General features: G+C 36.0%; 1 protein-coding gene across 9 annotated transcripts in view; it reads left to right on the forward strand.

The window, feature by feature from the left end:
• The window catches only part of RGS7 (regulator of G protein signaling 7), a 265,842-nt gene that overhangs the window by 148,613 nt on the left and 97,766 nt on the right, over positions 1-19,463 (forward strand). The window lies entirely within an intron of this gene.

Here is a 19,463-nt window from a genome sequence, read left to right on the forward strand (position 1 = left end):
CCGGGTAAACCATTTTCAGTGAAATACTAAAACTGAGAATAAGTTGAACATCAAATACTGTTTCAAAATGAGTTTTAGTAGAACCAAGATAAATTGAGAAATAAAATAAATTGAGAGAAAAATTTAAGTTAGCATACTATTTGGAAAGTCCCAACAGAGAAATGGAGGACCACCTGCATTTTAGACAGGGAAAAGGACTTGTGAGCTCTCAGTTACAGTGAAGGATTGCAACAAGCTTCTGAACAGGAAGTGAGTTGGGAAGAAGGAAGGCACCATTAAAGCTTTTTAATGATAGAGGGAGCAGCATTACCAGGCTCTGCTAGTTTAAAGGTTCTAAAGTGCTTGAAGATATATGCTTTTCGATCAAAGGCATTGCATGTTTTTGGTAACAGTTTCTGTTTGGATTATTTGGGAATGGCCAGTATTCATTTAAACATCAGAAAATAGGAAAAGCCTTCATCAGTGTACGTAAATTATTAAATGTGGAATGAGTCATGACTTGTGGAAGAAGCAGAATTTTATAGGGAAAGTGTATCTTAAGTTTTGAGTGATGTGAGTTTTGAAGGGCTTTGATGTCCTAAATAAGGCTACTTGAATTATGGCTATCCAGGATAAGGGGGGCGTGTGTAGACATTGTCTTTATTCTCTGTGGTAATCTTACTATTTTATTAGAATTACCTGTCTCCTTAAATTGCTTTGGAAGAGAATCCAATACATGCATACTGTTATCCATTTATACCTGAACTTGTGTTTTAAAATATAATATTCTAATTGAATACTCTGTGACTCTGATTTCAATTGAAACCTTACTGCTTGATAGCTGAAAAATTTGAAAATTTAAATTCCTTCCAATTATACTTGTTTTAGAACAGAACAGAAAACAAAATAAATATTGAGGTTAGAGAGTGAAATGGTAATTTAGACCTTTACATATTGCATCTATTTTAGATCAAATCAAATTGTTCTTCTGAGAAGTAGACTCCACTTTAAGGGGTTTGTGTCAAATATTCTTGGATCCTTTGTTGTAAAAGATGAGATAAAATCTCTAATTCAGTGTATTTGGAATGTTCTTCTGGCATATCTCCTAGACTCTGGCTATTCAGTCCACTCCATCAAACTTAGACATCAATGTGTGCTGAGTCTCTATGCTCAGTTTATTACTAGTCAAACCAAGATAGAAACTGTCTGTATTATCTGTACTCAAAAATGGACTCCTGATGTGCAGGTAGATGTAGCGACAGATGTAGAAGTCCAAGAATAAGAGAAGTAAATCAAATATCGTTTGAATAACAATTTACGATCATCTGTACAAGACACCAGTTACAGATGCAGATAATCATTTTTTGTAAAAATTGAAGTGTCATTTTTGATTTAGCAAGGGAATTACTCAATTTAATTGCTGGTTCCTATAATGGATGATCCAAACAGGAAAATAGCAAAAAGAAAGGAAAAAGGAGACTGCACAGATTACAAGCAACTATTCTTACATTTTTCGTTAGCTACAGCAAGCATATAAACAGGCAGAATATATAGCAAAAAGAAAAACGGACTATATTAGTTGTATTATTTGCAGTAGGTGTCCTCAGTCAGCTGAAACTCTTCTCAAATCAACATGTCTGTCAAATAAAGAGGAGATTAGAGTCCTGTGTCTCAGATCTAATAAAGATTTGTATCAGCATTGGAAACCTTTGGAACTAACTTTTCTATTATTTTGGGAAGGAAATCATTCTTCTTGCTGCCATAATTTAAAAAATAACACGTTCTTCTTCTTTGATTAGTATTGACTTTGTAAGAAAGAAGAATAAAAGAAAAGGAATAAAAAATATTCTGCCTCAAATCCAAAAATGCTTTTTTTTTGCTGAGTATTAATATTTCCGATATGAGATTTTTCTATTGTTAAATGAACCCTGTAACTGTAGTACTAATAAAATGAATAGATTCATTTGAAAGATTCATATACAAAAAAAATACCTTTTACAGAAAGAAAAACTTTAGTAAAATCCGTACAGATTTGACTAGATCTTTCTTTACTCAGAATCTAACTAAATCACTGAACTGAACATATACCTCAGCACTGATACACGAAGTATGCATCTCAGTAGCTATTAAAAAGCAGTCCAGTTTTTATTATTATAGGTAAACAGTCTGAAACTACTAATGGACAACACGTGAGACAGCACCCAGCAAAGTCAGAGAAAACCAAGGAGCAAACCACCCACTCCTGTCATCAGGACCCCTGCTGCTGTGTTTGAGAGACGGGAGTCCTGTGCCTGCTCCTGCTGCTGCCAGGAGCTGGGGGCCTTCTAGTGGGTACTTAGTGGAGCTGCTGGCAGCTAAAGATCTTGGAATCCCCAAGATCTTGGAATCCCCAAAGTACTCTCAGCTAGCACTCTACTGTGTGCTCTTGTTTAAAACAGACTCCCTCTGTGGCTGTTTTAGAGGCCCGGTTAGTGGTGTCTGGAATCTAACAAAATGTGGGTGTACCCATTAGGATCTGGGATTTTGCCTTGAGTTGCCAAAGTTGTTTACTCTTTATCTGCAAAATTTCCAGTTGCGGATATCTATGAACAGTGTCACGCCTAGCATAAAATGGCACAAATTGTCCTTTAATGACCATTTGTAACTGGAAAATAAGCCTGTTTTTGCAAACCAATTTCTGTAGAATACAGCAGACAGTGTGTTTAGCACTTTGAAAGATGTAAAGAACGTGATAGGAATGAAAGTGCTAGGAAAGAGTGATCAATATTATATACATGCTGTATTTTTATCTGGCAGATACTTAGGGTGATATATGATTATAGCAGAACAAAACCAGAGAGAAAGGAAGTTAAGCTCTTCTCATTGCTCAAGTGTTCAGTTTATATTGCCCCTTCAGCTGCTTAAGTAACACCAAAAAAGAAAACCCTGGTGAATCAATGCAATTACAGTAACTTTTGCATAAAGTAGAATCAAAAGTTTATATATTAGGAGAGTATTTGACATCAGTAAATGAGGACTAGTGGGTGCAAACTAGTCAGCTCTGTTTCATCAATACAGGCTCTGCTTTCAATCAAAATAAGTCAAACATTACTACTCAAAATGCTTCCTTAAGAAAACAAACCCAGAAATGTGCTTTTTTTTAATTTAAAGAGTGATATAATTAAGCAATAAGAGAGAGAAAAAGGTGCTAGTGTGAGATAATATATAACTCAAGGGCATTTTCACCTGGGAAACATGCTATCTTGCAATACTGATACTTTTAAAGTGTTTTATTGTGATTCAGAAAATGGCATCCCTCATAGAGGAAAGAATAAAGAATTAGCTACACAAGGCAGCAACAAGCTGTCCATAGCTGAAGCTACACTTAAGACAGAACCTGTTAATGTCAAAGTATACATTAATGAGAAGAAAATGAGTTATGGGAGAGCAGAACTTGGAACAAATGCTATGTAATATGAGTATATATTAGTTTGCAGCACATGTTAACTCTAGAAGTGTAGTATCGTGATTTATGAATGGTATTCTCCAATTTAGTGCTCCCACTTAAACCACGCTGCTGCTCGCTTCTCCTTACCTGCTCCCCTCTGTGGGCGGCTGGAGAGAAGAATTGGAGGCACAAAAGGCAAAGATCCTGGGTTAAGATAAGAACAATTTACTGGAAACAGCAAAGAGACAAGAAAACAAACAGTAACAGCAACAATATTAATACCAAAAGTGCACGAAAGAGAGAGTGGTTCATATGCAAGAATGTGAACTGCAGAGCTTGTGATCTGACTGCAGCCATGCCACCCTGACCACCAGAGAGCCCTTTCTTCCTTGCGAAATCTTACAAGCTACTATACAAAAGAAAACCTAACAAGTGTCTTAAAATCTCTTTCAGTTAAGGAATACATGGGATAAAATATGAAGGATTAAAACAAAATAGAACAATAATATTAATTAAAAATTGCACCAAACCCCATGTATCTTATGCCCCACCATCAATGCAAATGATATGAAGAGTTTTCATATGAAATAAAATCAAGAACAAGCCTGATATGGTTAGAAGTCCTGCCTATCCACGCATCATGTTAAACATTGACCTTTATCTGTATGTTGTGTGGCTTTTATAAATAAATAGACAAAGGCTTCTTCTTTATTAAAGAAGTACTTGCAATGGCTAGTTCAGCATTCTAAATATCAGTAAATTATTAAGGCTGAATCTTCTCATGTGAAGTAAAATAAAAAATTGCCTCTCATTATTTAGTTACATTTATTTAATATCTTGAATACTGTATTCCTCTTATAAATGCACCAAAAACCCCCCAAAAAACTAGTCCTGGCTAAGGCATGCTAGCATAACCTATGGCTTATAAGTGAGGCTTGGATATAAGTCTCTTGGATTTTTTGTCGTTGGCTACCCATTCTCTCTTTGTGGCAGCAGGCTACCCATTTGGCCTCTCTGACCACTACCATAGTTATGAAGTGAACTGTGTATTCGCTTTGTCCCAGTAGTACTAGGTGACTCAATGTTGCTAGAGTTCTTTCACATACTATGGTGCAAATTGTAATTCAATTAAATTATTTTCTCTAATTCTTTGCTGGTCACTTTGTAAGTTTCACATCTTTAGAAGATAACACTCACTTTAAATAGTGCATCTCTGTGACAAACTGAGCATCATTGTTTCCCTTGCTGAAAAGATTTTTTGATCAGTGATCATACTTCTGTGAAATCATTTCCCTTGTGCCATATATAGGTAACCAGGTTTGATGCAGATGACCACATCAGTGAAAACCAAGACAACAACAGGTCCTTCAAATAGTATGTCCCTCAATAACCTTGTCCTACTTGTTTGTACATACTCACTTATCTCTCTTTTTGCATTGTTTTCAGCATAGTTACCTAACTGGCATCTAAGACACTCCGTGTCTGCTGCCCCAGAGACCTGTCCTCCCTCAGCTTCCTTGCACAGAGAGAGGAGGGAGCACAGCTGCTCAGACAGTTCTGATTTTTACATATGTGACTTGAGTTACTAGCATTTGTCTGGGTTTCCTTGTGAAGGCATCAAACAAAGGAAGTGTTTTTGATGAAGGGAGGGAATATTATCATGTTACTAATGCCTCTGGTAAAACAAACATGTTTCATGCCAAAATAGCCTGAATGTTTCATCTTTATACATAAAGATGTGAGATGTCCATTTTAGACCACAGCTGCTTCAGTTCACATAGCACAGGAAGCTACTTGAGACAATCATGACACCTTCCTAAACAATATGAAGAGTTTTTACATATCCCTTTCACCTGTCAGGAGTAGCAAAGGTGCAACTGAGTATAAAAATCTACAGTATGGTATAGAGAAGTTTTTTTATGTTAGAAGTAAATACCTCTATGGTATTAGATGGTTATAGTTTTGCTACAATTTTGCATGGTTACTGACCGCAGAAAGAGTAAAGAAATAGACTTTAGGTTTCTTTAGCACTTGAAATTGAGGTTTGTTTGCTGTAAGTCTCAGCATATATCATGGCTGAGAAGAATTTGAGCCATATTTCAGTATTTTTGTCAACCACTTCCTGAAACTTTTGAAACATTTTTAGTGACCATAATGGAGTTACTTTGGATTTTTCCATTGCAACTGAGACAGAGAATGGTTTTATAATATTCCCTTTGATTTCACAGTCAATAAATAGAAATTACTTCTAAGCATAGCTCCAGAGTTAAAAATATACTTGAAATTAAATCTTAAAAGTACATGATCAAAACTGCCAAAATATTAATTCACTCTTACTCTTCTTTAAAAAAAAAAATCTTTTAGAAACGAAATTCCAGATACCTTCATCCCCACTGTATGTAACTCACTGTCTGGAAACTGATATAGTAGTTGCAGGAGCTGTGATTTTTCAAATACTTTTTACAAATGGTGTTTGCTATATAAAATTGCAAAAAGTGTTAGCTTTTCAAGGCTCATCTGTTTTCTTTACTACATGGTAGGAGGAGAGATGACTCATCATCAACAGAGAGGCAAGATATGAGATAAGCGGAGCTATCATTGCTATAGTTATAGTGTTTATATTGCACAATAAGAATATCTGTGAATTTAGTTTGTATTAAAATGGAAATGGCATGTTATTAAAGATATACAGTTGACTATAAATTTCGACTCAGTCTGATAATCACTGACAAAGTAACACCTTAAGAGAAAAAGGCAGATGAGTCTCTTCTTGTCTCTATTGTCTAAAACTATCAATTGACTTTCTATGAGTGCTCACTGTAGCAGATCCTATGGCACTGTCCTCTGGTCTTGTCAAAGAGATTATAGAATCATAGCATAATGAGGCACATCCATCTTAGTTCTGTACAAGCCTTCTACATCTACTTAACTTAGAAGAATTATCCATTAAGAGCCTTTCTGATGCTATATGTGGCAAATCAGTTTTCTGCTGGGAAACGTTTTCACAGCCACACTCTTTCAAGAGAATTTTTTTGACTTTGCCCTTATCAGGAGGTACTGAAATACTGCATTTTTGTTTTATTGTTTTAATATTATACTTCCATTAGAAGCTGTCGTATGAGCCAGAAAGATGAAGCAGAAAAATTCTGTTTGTTTTATGCTAAAAAAAAGATTTTGCCCCTGTTGAATCACATATTTTGATAGCATTAAAGGAAAGTATTTTTTAATTTTTCAGTTTGTGCAAAGCTTTGATGTTTGGTATTGAGGTTCCACTTTATATCAAAATGAAGTTTGAGAGCCTCAGAATTTGCTGCAAGGTAAGAAACGCTGGTGTCTCATGAGTTCTGTTATGACTAGTGAAGCATCTTTTCAAGCACTTTTGACTGGGGAAGCTCAGAGAATCAGAAGTCAGGGCTTTATTGAGCAACCATAGAATATGATCAACACAGAAAATCTTCATTATTTAGTTAAATTGTCACATCAGAAATGCTGATTATAGGGTACTTAGCAGAAGGACTTGCCATTCCAATATGTTTGAATAGCAATTTGTGTAAGATGCTGCCCATACTAAAATTACTGAATGATTTCTGCAACATGAAAGAGCAGAATAACTTCCACCTCTGCCAAATCTTCCTTCACTGATATTCTTGGTTTGGTGATCATCATCTCTACTAAGTTTAGAGTACAGCAAATTTAGGCTGCACTAAAGGATTACATGATTGTATTTGCTTTGTATGTAGCAATAGTTACTTGTGGGTGCTTCATCTTAAGAACCTGTACTCCGAGCTGTAATTTTCCTCTGTTTTCTCAGTGCATATGTATTCTTGCTTGATATAAAACTTGTCTGCCTTTGTTAGCTTACTTGCTAAAAAGAAGAAAACACTAACTAGCAAGGATATCTTTCATAATGGAAGCTAAATGGTACTTTTAAACATGTGAGAAGGAAAAAATGCTGAAATTTAAAGAATATTAACAGTAGTGAAAACTTGTTGCTTTCTTTCCTTGAGTGATAGTCATTTCTAGAAGCATAACATGGGAAGGGAACCTCATTATATTAGTAAGAAACGTGGACATCAGTTTTAAACTTGCATCTATAGATATTTTTTATATACTCACCTAAACCAGTATACAATCATTTCCTTAAAAAAATCCCAAAAATTAGGAGTGTAGAAATATATTCCAACTACAATTGCTTAAAACCACGGAATGCTTGTGTTCCCGAAATGGCGATGGTTGAAGACATACTCTCTGCAAAGTCCATAGAAGATGAGTGTAGTGAATTTTTGATGAACAAAGTCTTCTAACATTTCCTGACTGGTTTGAATTGCTCTGTGATTGTGTGCTGCATAACAAATAGACTGGTCCTCCTTCGCTTGAGACCAGCATGTTTCACTGACTGTTAACGTGGCACAAAGCAGACCACTGGAAGCATTTGCTAGCCCAAAAACTTTACAGAGTAGTTGCAAATAATACTGTTACAAATTGTTGCTTTGAATGCCATGCAGTGGGCTCCGCTGAGCCTGTGGAAGGGATCAACACTGCCATTTTGGCAGCAGTAAAGGCAGCAACAGGGTATCTGTGAGGAAACAAAGAAGGTTATGTGTAAGCAGGAGCCTGTATTCCCATCCATTGGACAGTGTTTGTTGAAAACAGTGCTATGGCCGGCATTTATTTGTATATCTGTATTAGACAGGAGCCCAATTTTATACAGGATCATTTAGAACTAGCATAATAGAAAGGAGGACTAAAAAAGCCGAGTATATACTTAGTTTCTTAGTATAAACCTTCCTCATGCAAAGTGAAGCAGAAATTGGAAGGGGATAAACTACTTAAGTCTTCCCTCCTTATGACCTGTATCCATCATGTTTTGCATCGAGGAAATCTCTCACCAGTCATATTACCACTACTCCCTTTCCCCTGTATTTTGGAGAGGAGAGTGGCGCCGTTCCCAGGCTATCAAGCCTACTGCCATAACCAGGCTATTTGCTAGTCCAGGCACAAGCACCCTTTGCTGCTTTTCACCAACTTCTTCTTATCTGACAATAAGGTAGCAGGAGAATCGTATTAATTGCTGGTGCAATATAATAAATAAATATATTTATTTCACTGACATATCTTTATTCTGTCCTGGGCCTCAACATAGGGCTTGTCTGCTTTTACCTTCCACTTATAAACAGCAGTCCTGGTACTGAATATCTGTTTACTTTATATTTCTTTACTGATCCTGCCTTTATTTTCTCGAGAGAGGGTATATTATCTGTTCCTGAGTCTGCAGTCAATGGTTAGGGAAGAAATGGTAGCCATCAACAATTTTACATAAAATATGTACGGGTTCTTATGGAGACACCAAAATCCAAATAAATGGTTGTGTACAGGAGCTGGGAAGAAGAGGGACAGAACTGGTTTGGATAGGTATGTGAAGAGCTATGTATACGTTTTCTCACCGAGGGTGATTTTACATCTTGATACTATTTATTCTTACTCTGACAGTGTGAACAGCAAAGACACAACAAGTGCTAAAAGTAGTATTCATGTCACTGCATACTCCTAGGCTACTGTATGAACTTAATTTTTCTCTGCATTTGTGAAAAAGGAAAAAAATAATGAGCTACATCCTCATCTTCACAAAGAGCTTTTGTACTCATGAGTTTAAGTCATAAAAGACCCATCCTGTGTTCACAGTAAGACACCATCAGTTCTTAGCTGTTTTATCCAAAAGAAATAAAACATTGAAATGTACAGTAAAATAACAGGACAAATAGAATCCAGACTCCAGGACATGCACTATTATTTATTACACTAATACTTACAGGTTGATCTTTTCAAAATGCATCTCTGTCCTCTAACCCCCAAATCCACCACACAGCATGGGCAACTATTATATTTACTGGTGAAATAAATACGAAAGGTCACATCACGGGCTAGTGGTCCAGCATTGTTCAGAATAATGTCTTTTTTATCATTCTTCTACTTAATAATGGATGGCTGAAAATTGCTCTGTCCAACTTTTTCACGTAAACTTACAAGTGCTTCCCATGAGCCAGTGTATCAAATAGTAGCTCTGAACATGATGAATGTGAGGGTAGGGATGGAAGAAAATAGGACGTTTTTGCAAAGATTGTTTCTTTGTCCAAGTTCCAAGAGAATTCCTAAGATGGAGACATTAGTGATGTCTCTATGGTCGTTGCCTGATACTGATGGAAAGCAAAGTACTTTGCTTCTAAGATATATTTGATTGATGTGATACCAAGTTACTTGTCAAAGCAGAAAGGTTGCTTTTGAATTCTTATAAAAATGTCATAGACAAAAAGCCAATACTGGCTGCAGGGCTGCAAATAACATCTTACAAATGCTGATGTGAATGTCCCTAGGGAAACACAGCAGTGAGGGAATGAACTTAGTAAACTGAAGCATATAGAAATTTATTGTCTCTAAGGTTTACTTCTTGGTTTGCTAAATTTATTGTGATTGATGGGAGCATAATCTATGAAATAACTGGCATATATACTCACTTGTATGAGCATGTACCAAACTTCAATTTTCAAAACTTTAGATAGAAATATGGTACTTATTATGGATGGTATTATTAAGTTTATTTTTAACCCAAGAGCTGTTGATTGCATCTTAAAGTGGTAATTCATGTCTATCTCAGTTTTTGATAAATCTCCATTGATGGATAAATCATGTTAGAGAATTTCAAATGTCAATAGAACTTATATTTCAATGAATACTTGGGAATTATCCTCAACAGCTAAAACATTTTACCTTTATTGTGACAAGGGGCTTGAGGTGCATATGTAAAGTACTACCATGAGAAGAACCATGAGATTTTTATGTCTTTGAGAACTGACCAAGTCATATCTGTTTCAGATAGTTGTGCAGCACAATTATTGACATTTAGAATAAATTAGTTCATAATCTCTGAATAGTGATGAAAGACTGCAAATGCAAAATATGCTCAATTCGGTGCAAATACTGAGGTTGGAGCAAAGGTCAGTTTTATTTCTAACACAGTTCATTCCATACTATATGATGTAAGTGATTTTTATTATGCCAAGCAGCTGAGCATAATAAAGTCTTGAAACAATCCCATATTTTGGTAAAAGCTGAATGGGATTAGATTTTTAGTCAGACTAATGCTCCAAAGTATAGGTACTTACAATTTGAATAACTTAATTTCTTTTCCCTTTTGAAAATGTAGCCCTGCAGCAGATCTTTGAAGTGTAAACTCTAAGACATAGCAGTATTAAAATAATCATGGATCTGGAAGAAACAGCACAAAAACATCCAGCACAGCTTAATCAAAAATAGAAATTCATTTGAACTTTCTGTGGTCTATTGAATATTAAAACATTTCATATTTCAAATAGAAAAAAAAAAGAAGCCTTGAGCAAAGTTCTGATCATAGTTACTGACATTTCTGGTTTAACACTTGAATATTAGGATTAAAGTTGAAAGTTTCTACTCAGCTTCAACAAACTTTCTTGTATCTTATATTTTGTATTTATTAGTATTAGCTGAAAAATAGCTGACCTGTACTAGAGAACATAGAACAATGGGAACAAAAAACTAAAAACCCCAGATGACTACTTTGGCAAAACAAAGTATTTTTATTTTGCAATTTCTTGGCATTTTGTAATGAAATTCATGTTTTGGGACTTTCTGTTATAGCCTGTGTCCCCATGCTGGGTTGTATCTCTGAAGACAAGTATTTTGTGGAACTGCTGTGTTGTAGAATTTAATTATTGGGGTTTCCCATTGGAGATGTTTCTGTATGTGTGAGAATGACGGGGTAATAGCAAATTCTTGGGAAACTTTTGGTTCAGGAGCTTTTGCAGAGCATCACATTATGCTGTTGTACTTAACATTACTAAATCTTTCTGAAGGGTGTATTTTAGTCAAAACAACTAAATTAAACTCCTTGGGTTATTCAGGAAATCTGTGCTTATCAAAGGGGATTTGTTTTGGACATCAATTTTCAAAACCTTAAGCAAAGAGAACAGCAAAAGCATGAGTCACTGAAAGAGTGTTTTGAAATAGCAACAGTGGAAAAACCCATTTTCAAACTAACTGTATAAATTAACTACTATTGTGTAGGAACACTTTGTGAGGAAGTGCGTTGACATTGTTGCCGGGCAAATGTCAATACTGCAAGTCACTGTGTCTCCACTGACTTTCTTCGTGGAGTAAAAATCACAAGTCAAATCTTGTATTATAATATATTTATTCCCATTATCCCTGAATTAGTACTTCAGGATTTTCCCCTTTGAAAATCCTCCATGAATGTAAAGTGTCTCGCAGAAATTATATTGCTGCCTCACTTCCTTCCATTACCATCTGTGTGTGGGTGTCTTCGGGGGGCAGTATGGCAAGAATTAGAAGAAGCGTTTCAGAAGGGAAATATCGTATTTCTTAGTGATATTAAAGTGTAAATATGAAAAAAACCATAATTGCTTGAAGCATGGTGAGGAGTCTCATAAAGCTTTTTTGTTGAACTTGGAGGGTATTTGGTTTTACACATTATTTTCAAACTGCTGATAAAAAAATAAGAAAGCAAAAATATTTATTGAGGCAGAGATAATCTCAGGCAGCTTTCACTGTGTTGTAAAGATTATCAAAGTGCTGCGTTCAAACACTTACTGGTATGTGTATGAGAGAAAGAACATATTATGCTTAACAATCTACCTGTTTTCTATACAAATTTTTCAGGAAGATACAGTGAAATAACTAGTAGATCTAAAAAGAAAGTTAGGTGAACTATTTATGGCAAGTAGCAAATTTTTCCCACAAGAATATGTTGTCAGTTTTCCTGAAATAATCTTGGATGAATTTTTCAGTGAGAGTTCAAGATAGTTAAGACAACAGTGATGTTAGTTTCCCTTTTACACGTTATTTCAGGAACTGGAGGTCAAACTTGGTATTCGAGTCACTTATCCATTTCCTTCTCAGCTTTTCTTGAGGGAGGCTGCTCTCACGTTCATACAGTGCTGTGTGCTGCACCAGGATGTGCTTGCCAATGCTGTTCTACTTTGCATTAATCAACCTTCACAGCAGTAGGGAGGGGACTCCAGGTACTCAACTCCCCACATGGGTGTCCTTCAGGGTAGTAATTTTTTTTATTTTCTTCTGTTATCTCCCAGACTATTTAACAAAGAGAGTTACAGTTCCAGCAAAAGGAATTAAAAGGGGGCCCAACCAGAGCGCTTAAAGACTGAGGTGGAACCGGTCAGATTCAAATACCTAAAACTGCTTGTGTCTAAGCAGAAATTTGGACTATCTTGACTCATGGTTTAGAGAACATGAGAACAATCAGGTTGGTCTCATTGATAAGTCTTTTGGTCTCCTTGTTTATCTCAGACTTTAGAAGTTTTGCTTGATAAAATAGCATTTTTTTTCCTGTTTTGTTTGGGGGGGGGTTGTTGTTTTTTTTGTTGTTGTTGTTGGTTTGTTTTTTTTTTTCAGGGTAAGATTTCTCATAAATGAAATTTCTTCAGGGCAACATTATGGTGTTCAGAATTCTACTTATACTTTCTGGGCTTTTCCCCCCAGAAATACTTTTTACATAGAGGAAGTTGTTAAGATTTTGCGTGTGGCATGCACACTGATATTTTATTATAGTTCAACAAAATCATAAGGCTTTACATAATTTTGAAGAAAAATGTAAAAATTCCTTTGCAGTAGAAAGGCTGTACTGGATTTTCATGCTACTTAATTTTTATAAACAACATCACTCTTGTCTTGCAAATGTTTAGCATGGAGCAATGTTCTTCAGCAAGATGCTAAACTCTAGTGCTTAATACAAGAGCCTTGGGATTACAGGGGTCTCATCTGTGGTTACTGGTGTGTTGCCAATTATGCACAGCTAGTGTCATCTGTAAAACAGTCACTTGTGGCTGTGGAGGAGATCTAAGTAGAGGATGTCTTTTGGGAAGCTTTAAAGATAAACGTTGCTGAAATGGAACAGCAGTTCTTTTTGCTGGAGAAGATAGGGATCTGTGTAGATTGGCACTCTGAAATTAAAGAGTGGGCACAGATACACAGCAATGTTTAACTATCCTTTTAGTTTTTATATGAACCAGATTTCTACTCTGAAGCTTGGTTGTGAGACAGGGTATGACTACAGGATTTACATTACTGTAATTTGTTGGTCAGCATCACGGAGTGATTTCTTATAGGTATGGAAGTGGAAGAGATTTTAACATTTTTTATTAGCTCTTTCATAATATTGAAGTAGGTGAATTTTCCTCTCTGAAGCAGAAAGTCATCAAAGTATCAAGCAATACATTGTTCTTCACAAGCTTAGGCTAGCCAGAATTACGGATCCTTTCTGCCCTTCTAGGTTTGAGTATTTCTGAGCACTGGTTACAGCATGGAATGAAAGAGTCCAGCTCAAAAGGGGTAGGATGCTTCATTTGAGGGTTTTATTTCTGCAAATTTCTGTATCCACTTTCACCTGGGAAAAAAAAAGTATATTGCAGCTTATATTGTTTTAAAACTAGAAAACTGTAATTACTTTTGTGCTTCAGTAGTTTAATTAAAATATGTCATGTTCTCTGTACTCTTAGTATTATTCAGAAGAGATTTTTAAACCTAAAGCTGGGTACAAGCTTCCTTGAGGTGCAAGGGCACTCAGGCAAATGCATGGTCCACCTCCAATTGTAATAAGTCAAAAGAGTAAGTTTATAATTTAAGAATATAATTTAAGAAGCAAGTGGCAGATACATGCATGCAGAATTCATACACAAATTGTGCTTCTCAGAGAAAAAAAAGAATTTGTAAAATATCCATGCTGATATGACAGTGTGAATCCGAAAAATCGGTCCGAGAAACTGCTCAGAGACTTTTTTATCTTTAAGCAGCAAGGTATTTGTTTATTCAATGTTGGGAGCAAGCCAGCTCGCGCTGGACAAACTTGCTCAACTTGCAAGCGCAAAACTAAGCCATTTTATGCACTTTAGATACATGGTTACATCATTTATTATACATATTAATAAGTAGGCTGGTCTCTGGGCGGAGTCTTTCCAGACATGCGCAGTCTTCTACTGTGGGGGTCTTCTGCTCAAGCCTTCATCCCTCTGGTGGTCACCATGGACGTCTTCCTCAATTTGACCTCTTCAATTAGGTGACCTGAATTCTTCAAGCTTGCAAAATCCTGGCTCTGGGCCTTCTAGATCTTATTCAAACGTCTAGTTTACCTAATTTATTACTGTGTGTGTACTACTCCTATTCTTTCTATAATAAGGCCTTTGGTCCAGTGAGCAGAACAGAACATGATATTAACCAGTGCTCCTAAAATGTTCTTCTAGCAGAACAGGTATTGAGGTTTCTTAGCAGGCCAAGATATCTCAGTTAACTCTTCTAGGCCTGGCTCCTGTTTCAAGTGGCAATATATGTTATGGTTATCATGAAAACTTCAGGGAGAATGCAGATCATCTTGTCCCATTAACCAGTGAAAGCCCTTTCTCAAAGAATCCTACTTTCATTTAGAGAAAAAATTTTGTGCAAAACCAACTAGTGGTGAGAATCTAATAGACCACTGGCCTTTACAATCACCCTGCTCATCTGATCCAGTTTCTGTGTTTCCAATATCTGAATCAGTGGTGAGAAATTAAATTGCACACTATATTTTTTTTCAGTCATGACCAAGGATTTTGAAGTGTGTGTCAGAGGCTAAACTTAATTTCCTGATGCATCACCATGAAGTAATGTGACAAAGTGGTGGTGTTGAAGACTGAGGTTAAAATGACACAATTCCCTCCTCTTCCAATAGATAGAAAAGAGAAACAAGGGAAATGCGGTACTATTTTCTTAGTAATTTAACTAATAGTCTTGTTGTCTTAAATTTAGACACTGATAATTTCTAGAGTAATGTTATTAAGTTTTCCGTACTGTGAGCTGCCCTGCAAAAAGTTCTCCAGATTCTGAAGGCCAGGCGGTGGTGAAGGGCTGAAGGTGAGCCAGCCGACCAAGAGGCTCCCCCAAGGGAGCTCTCAGACTATCCACTGCTGCTTTTCAGGGAACAAGCATGCACCCAACATACCCAGCTGCCCAGCTTCCACAGTGCAGGGCAAACATCACACTGGCTTCTGTTGCTCTTGAGAGCTCAGATGGCAAAAGTCTTGATTGTAAACGGCAAAATCCTCTCTCGTGGTATCAGTAGCACAGGGGAGCTTACGGTGTCACTTTCTCTCTTCATAATCTGTAAATATTCTGAGGTCTAAAAGTAAAAAGAAGAATAGGTTTTAGGTACTAAAACAAGATATTAACAGTAACAGACAATTTTTTTGCAAGGTTGAACCTGTCTCTTTATGAAGTAAGAAATCATTGGGTTAAGTTTCTCAGTGGTCTCATGGTTTGTGATTCTGATTAATAAAATATACTTTCTTGCAACTGTGTCTTCTTCAACTAAATACGTTTTTGAATTTTGAAAAAGACAGGGCATTTCAAATTTTGCTTTTCTTTTGCAGTACTACCATTACATCTTTTTTTTTTTTGGTCATGGCTCATGTATCTATACATAGCAAAAATTGGATCTATAATTCCCATGAAATTTTCTATAGATCAGATCCAGCACCTTTTGAAAATGTACTCTATAAGGACTTGTTTAAAATATGGTGTTTGTTCTTGAAAGCTAACTTTAGCGTTGCCCTGGTCTTTATGACTTTGACTTAGAAATTAGCATTGTAGAGTTCAGAGAACATGCTTTCCTCAAAAATATTTTCTTAAGATGCTGTGATGGCTTCGGCAACTGCTGTTTTGGACCATTTCATTTAAAATTAATCAGTTGTGGAGTTTTCAGCAAGTACATTTCACAAAAAACATGCTTGAGTTTTATTTGTTTGTGTATGAAAGTAGACATACTTTTGCCTGTTTCTTTAAAGGAGTTGAAAGTCTGTTTTATTTTTGAACTTGAGTAAGATCTTGTGAATTTTACTGCCTTTATCTGGGTAGGTGCTGACATTTAAGGAATCTCACTGTTGGCTTTCAGGCTCTATGTCTAAAAAACCTCCATTTTCAAAGGTTTTCTGCTTGTGCTAGCTTTAATTTATTATTACAAGTTATCACTTTGCCTTGTCCAGTGCTATTTGATTTAAAAATTGGTATGAAAATTGAAACTTCTTCTGGGATTTCAAAATTCAGTTGGCAATTTGACTTCTGCACCCTACAGGTTTAATAGCCAGCTTGCCTTTTAGCTTCTTACTGGAAGTGAGGCAGGGAAACCTGGAGAACTTACCTTGAGAATCTGCATTGAAAATGTTATTACTGGGGCTTTGTTGTCACACATTAAACAGTATAAAAAACTGAATATCTGACACAGCCAACATTTTCTAGTTTGGATTGCTGAAGTTTTCCTTTCCAGAAAAGTCCAATACCGAGGTAGTGGCTCCATGAAATTTATATCATCTGATGAGATAGTCTTTTTGTTGGATTCCTGGCAATAAGACAGATTAAGGTTTGAAAGTTAAAGATTTTTCATCCTATAAGTGTTAGTTCTTTTTTACCAATAATGAAGTTTATAGTCTTGAATCCTGCTTTATGGTGAACTTGCCACCGGCTGCCGCAAGAGAGGAGCTCCGAAGAAAAGATACAAGGACTCCCTGAAGCAACAACTCAGCCTCGGGCATATTGACCACCATAACTGGTCCACTCTGGCCTCCAATCGGGAGGCCTGGAGACACACCATTTATAACGCTGCTGATGCTTTTGAGAAAGCACGCAGGATCACCCTTGAGGAGAAAAGACAATGCAGAAAGAATCGTGCCTTGCAGAATATACCATCTAATGAGTCTTTCTGCTGTGTCTTTTGCAACCGGACTTGCCTCTCTCGTATTGGCCTTTTTAGCCACCAACGCGCTTGCAAGAAAAGTGGGTAGAGCCCTTCCCAAATCTTCGTTCGCGAAGCCTAGCCATGACATAGATGTGAAGTGTCATATGAAAAATGTCATATGACATATGAAAAAAGTCATATGAAAAATGACATGAATTTACTGATCACCAGGTTTTTCAAAGCTAGGACTCATGGGAAATATTGTTTTCCTGTTTTCGCCTGTATTGATGCCTTGCTTTTCTTCCCCTAAGATAAGAAAATAGAATAATAGTTTTGCTTTTAGAAACACATTTGCATAAGTAATAAATCTTAGAAAAGGGCACAGGAATGATTGAATGAAACCATCTTGTTGATTAGACATTAAAAGTAGTAGCTAAAAGAACACCCAGCAAGCGTTACAAGGTAATACCTTTATTATTCTTTTAGGACTAGTTTTGGCCCCAAGATCTCCCAAAGAAATATGAACTGATAAATTTTTCCCTTGTGATGTGACCAATTACTTTCAACTTTGTTTTACTTGAAGAGCCTTCACACTAAAAGGAGAGTGTTCATGTTGATGCTTATTCGTCTGGGCTTTTGTCATTAAAGTCATGCATCTGAAATCATCAGCATTTGAATAAAATAGCTGGCTTAAGGTGCTGTTCAGGCTTTCAAGTGCCAGGGGAATGGCTTCAGTGTAAAATGTGAATAGAGCAGCAATGAACTTTCAGAATCAGGTGGTGCAGTTGTTATGAAACCCCACTTCCCACTATTAGTTATAACAGCCAAAAGACAGTACAACATATGGAGGTGAAATTTCTGATGTGTAGACAATGTACGCAAATGTGATGCCAGGAGCTGAGGACTGAGAAATATGGCATGTCACTGTAGGAGAGTTTTCAAAAGAAGCAAAAAGGAAAGAAGTATTTGAAGGTGAGATAAATAGAATAGAAAATTTCTTCCTATATGGTACCTCAGAGATTTGAAGGAAGACAAAGTTAAGAATCAGTATTCAGAAGTGTCATGATGTTTTTCTAATTTTTTTCTCCGATCTTTGAAGATTTAGGAAAATATTTAGGGCTTGCTAACTTCTCTAGTCGGCTGACATAAAAATATAGCTTTACTTGGAACTGCATCATTAAGTCTAGGAAGTTTTGTCTTACACTAAACTAAAATTCTTCCTTCAGCATCAGCCTTGTAAAGTTCATATGTATAAATAAGGAACTGAAATTGTATTTATAAAAATACATAAAAATAGAGTATTTTGAGGTAGGAATATCTGTCTGAAACATTTTGTACTCCTCCAACAGCATGCAAAGGTAAATTGTCTCATTTAAGGAATAAAGCCATGTAATTGCCATGAGAAATGGTGCCACTGGGGTTTAATAACTATCAAAATTTAGACATGTAACATAGTAATGAAAATGTCTGCTCTGGAGATGGTTGTAAAATCTACACAGATTTTCACTACTATGTAATCAATTTAGTAATGCATACACAGATAGTTATGATATTATCAACAAGGCTTTTTAAAATATATGATAAAGCTCTTCACTATGTTTAATAAAAAAAAGCTACAAAACTATATTCTTTAAAATTAAGAAAGCAAGGAGAAGTAAATTTCCTTTCTTCTCTGAATGCCTTTTTAAAGTATCATTTTCATTGCCTTAGGAAAACCAAAGGAAATGCACTATGCAAAGTACAGGAAGAAATTTGAATCTAAAGAGAGACGGGGAAATGTGCTCCGTATTCTAATGTTATGTATTATTGTACATTCAAGAGATTTTATTGTTCTGATTTAGTGTATATCTGTGGAAGTTTTGTAGATTTTTATGATTGTTTTAAATTTAAGGTTTATAAAAGAATTTCATTATTATGTTTGCTGGGAAATGGCTGAGCATCATAAATATTGATTCTATAAGGAAATATTACATGACATGTCTCTCTATTACACTGCTTGTCTGAACTGGAGCCGTCATGAAACACAAAAAACATGCATGTAACATCCCATCAGTGTTTCACTATGTTTTCCCTTTAAGACAATTTTGTTATTTAAAGTTGTTAAATCATGAATGTAGGAGTTTTTTTTCATCTGCAGCACTGTTTCATAATTTATTTTGTAATTTGTGTTTTCAATGGATGAAGTTCAACTGTAGCTTTCAATCTGAAAAACAAGGCTTGTGACATAAAGCGCGAAGTGTAATAGAAGTGCGTGCCCAAGAGGAGCAGATGGGTTGGGAATTAGGAGGT

Source organism: Neopelma chrysocephalum, unplaced genomic scaffold (genome assembly GCF_003984885.1).
Source record: "Neopelma chrysocephalum unplaced genomic scaffold, ASM398488v2 Primary Assembly neopelma1_23, whole genome shotgun sequence".
Classification (NCBI taxonomy): Eukaryota; Metazoa; Chordata; class Aves; order Passeriformes; family Pipridae; genus Neopelma; species Neopelma chrysocephalum.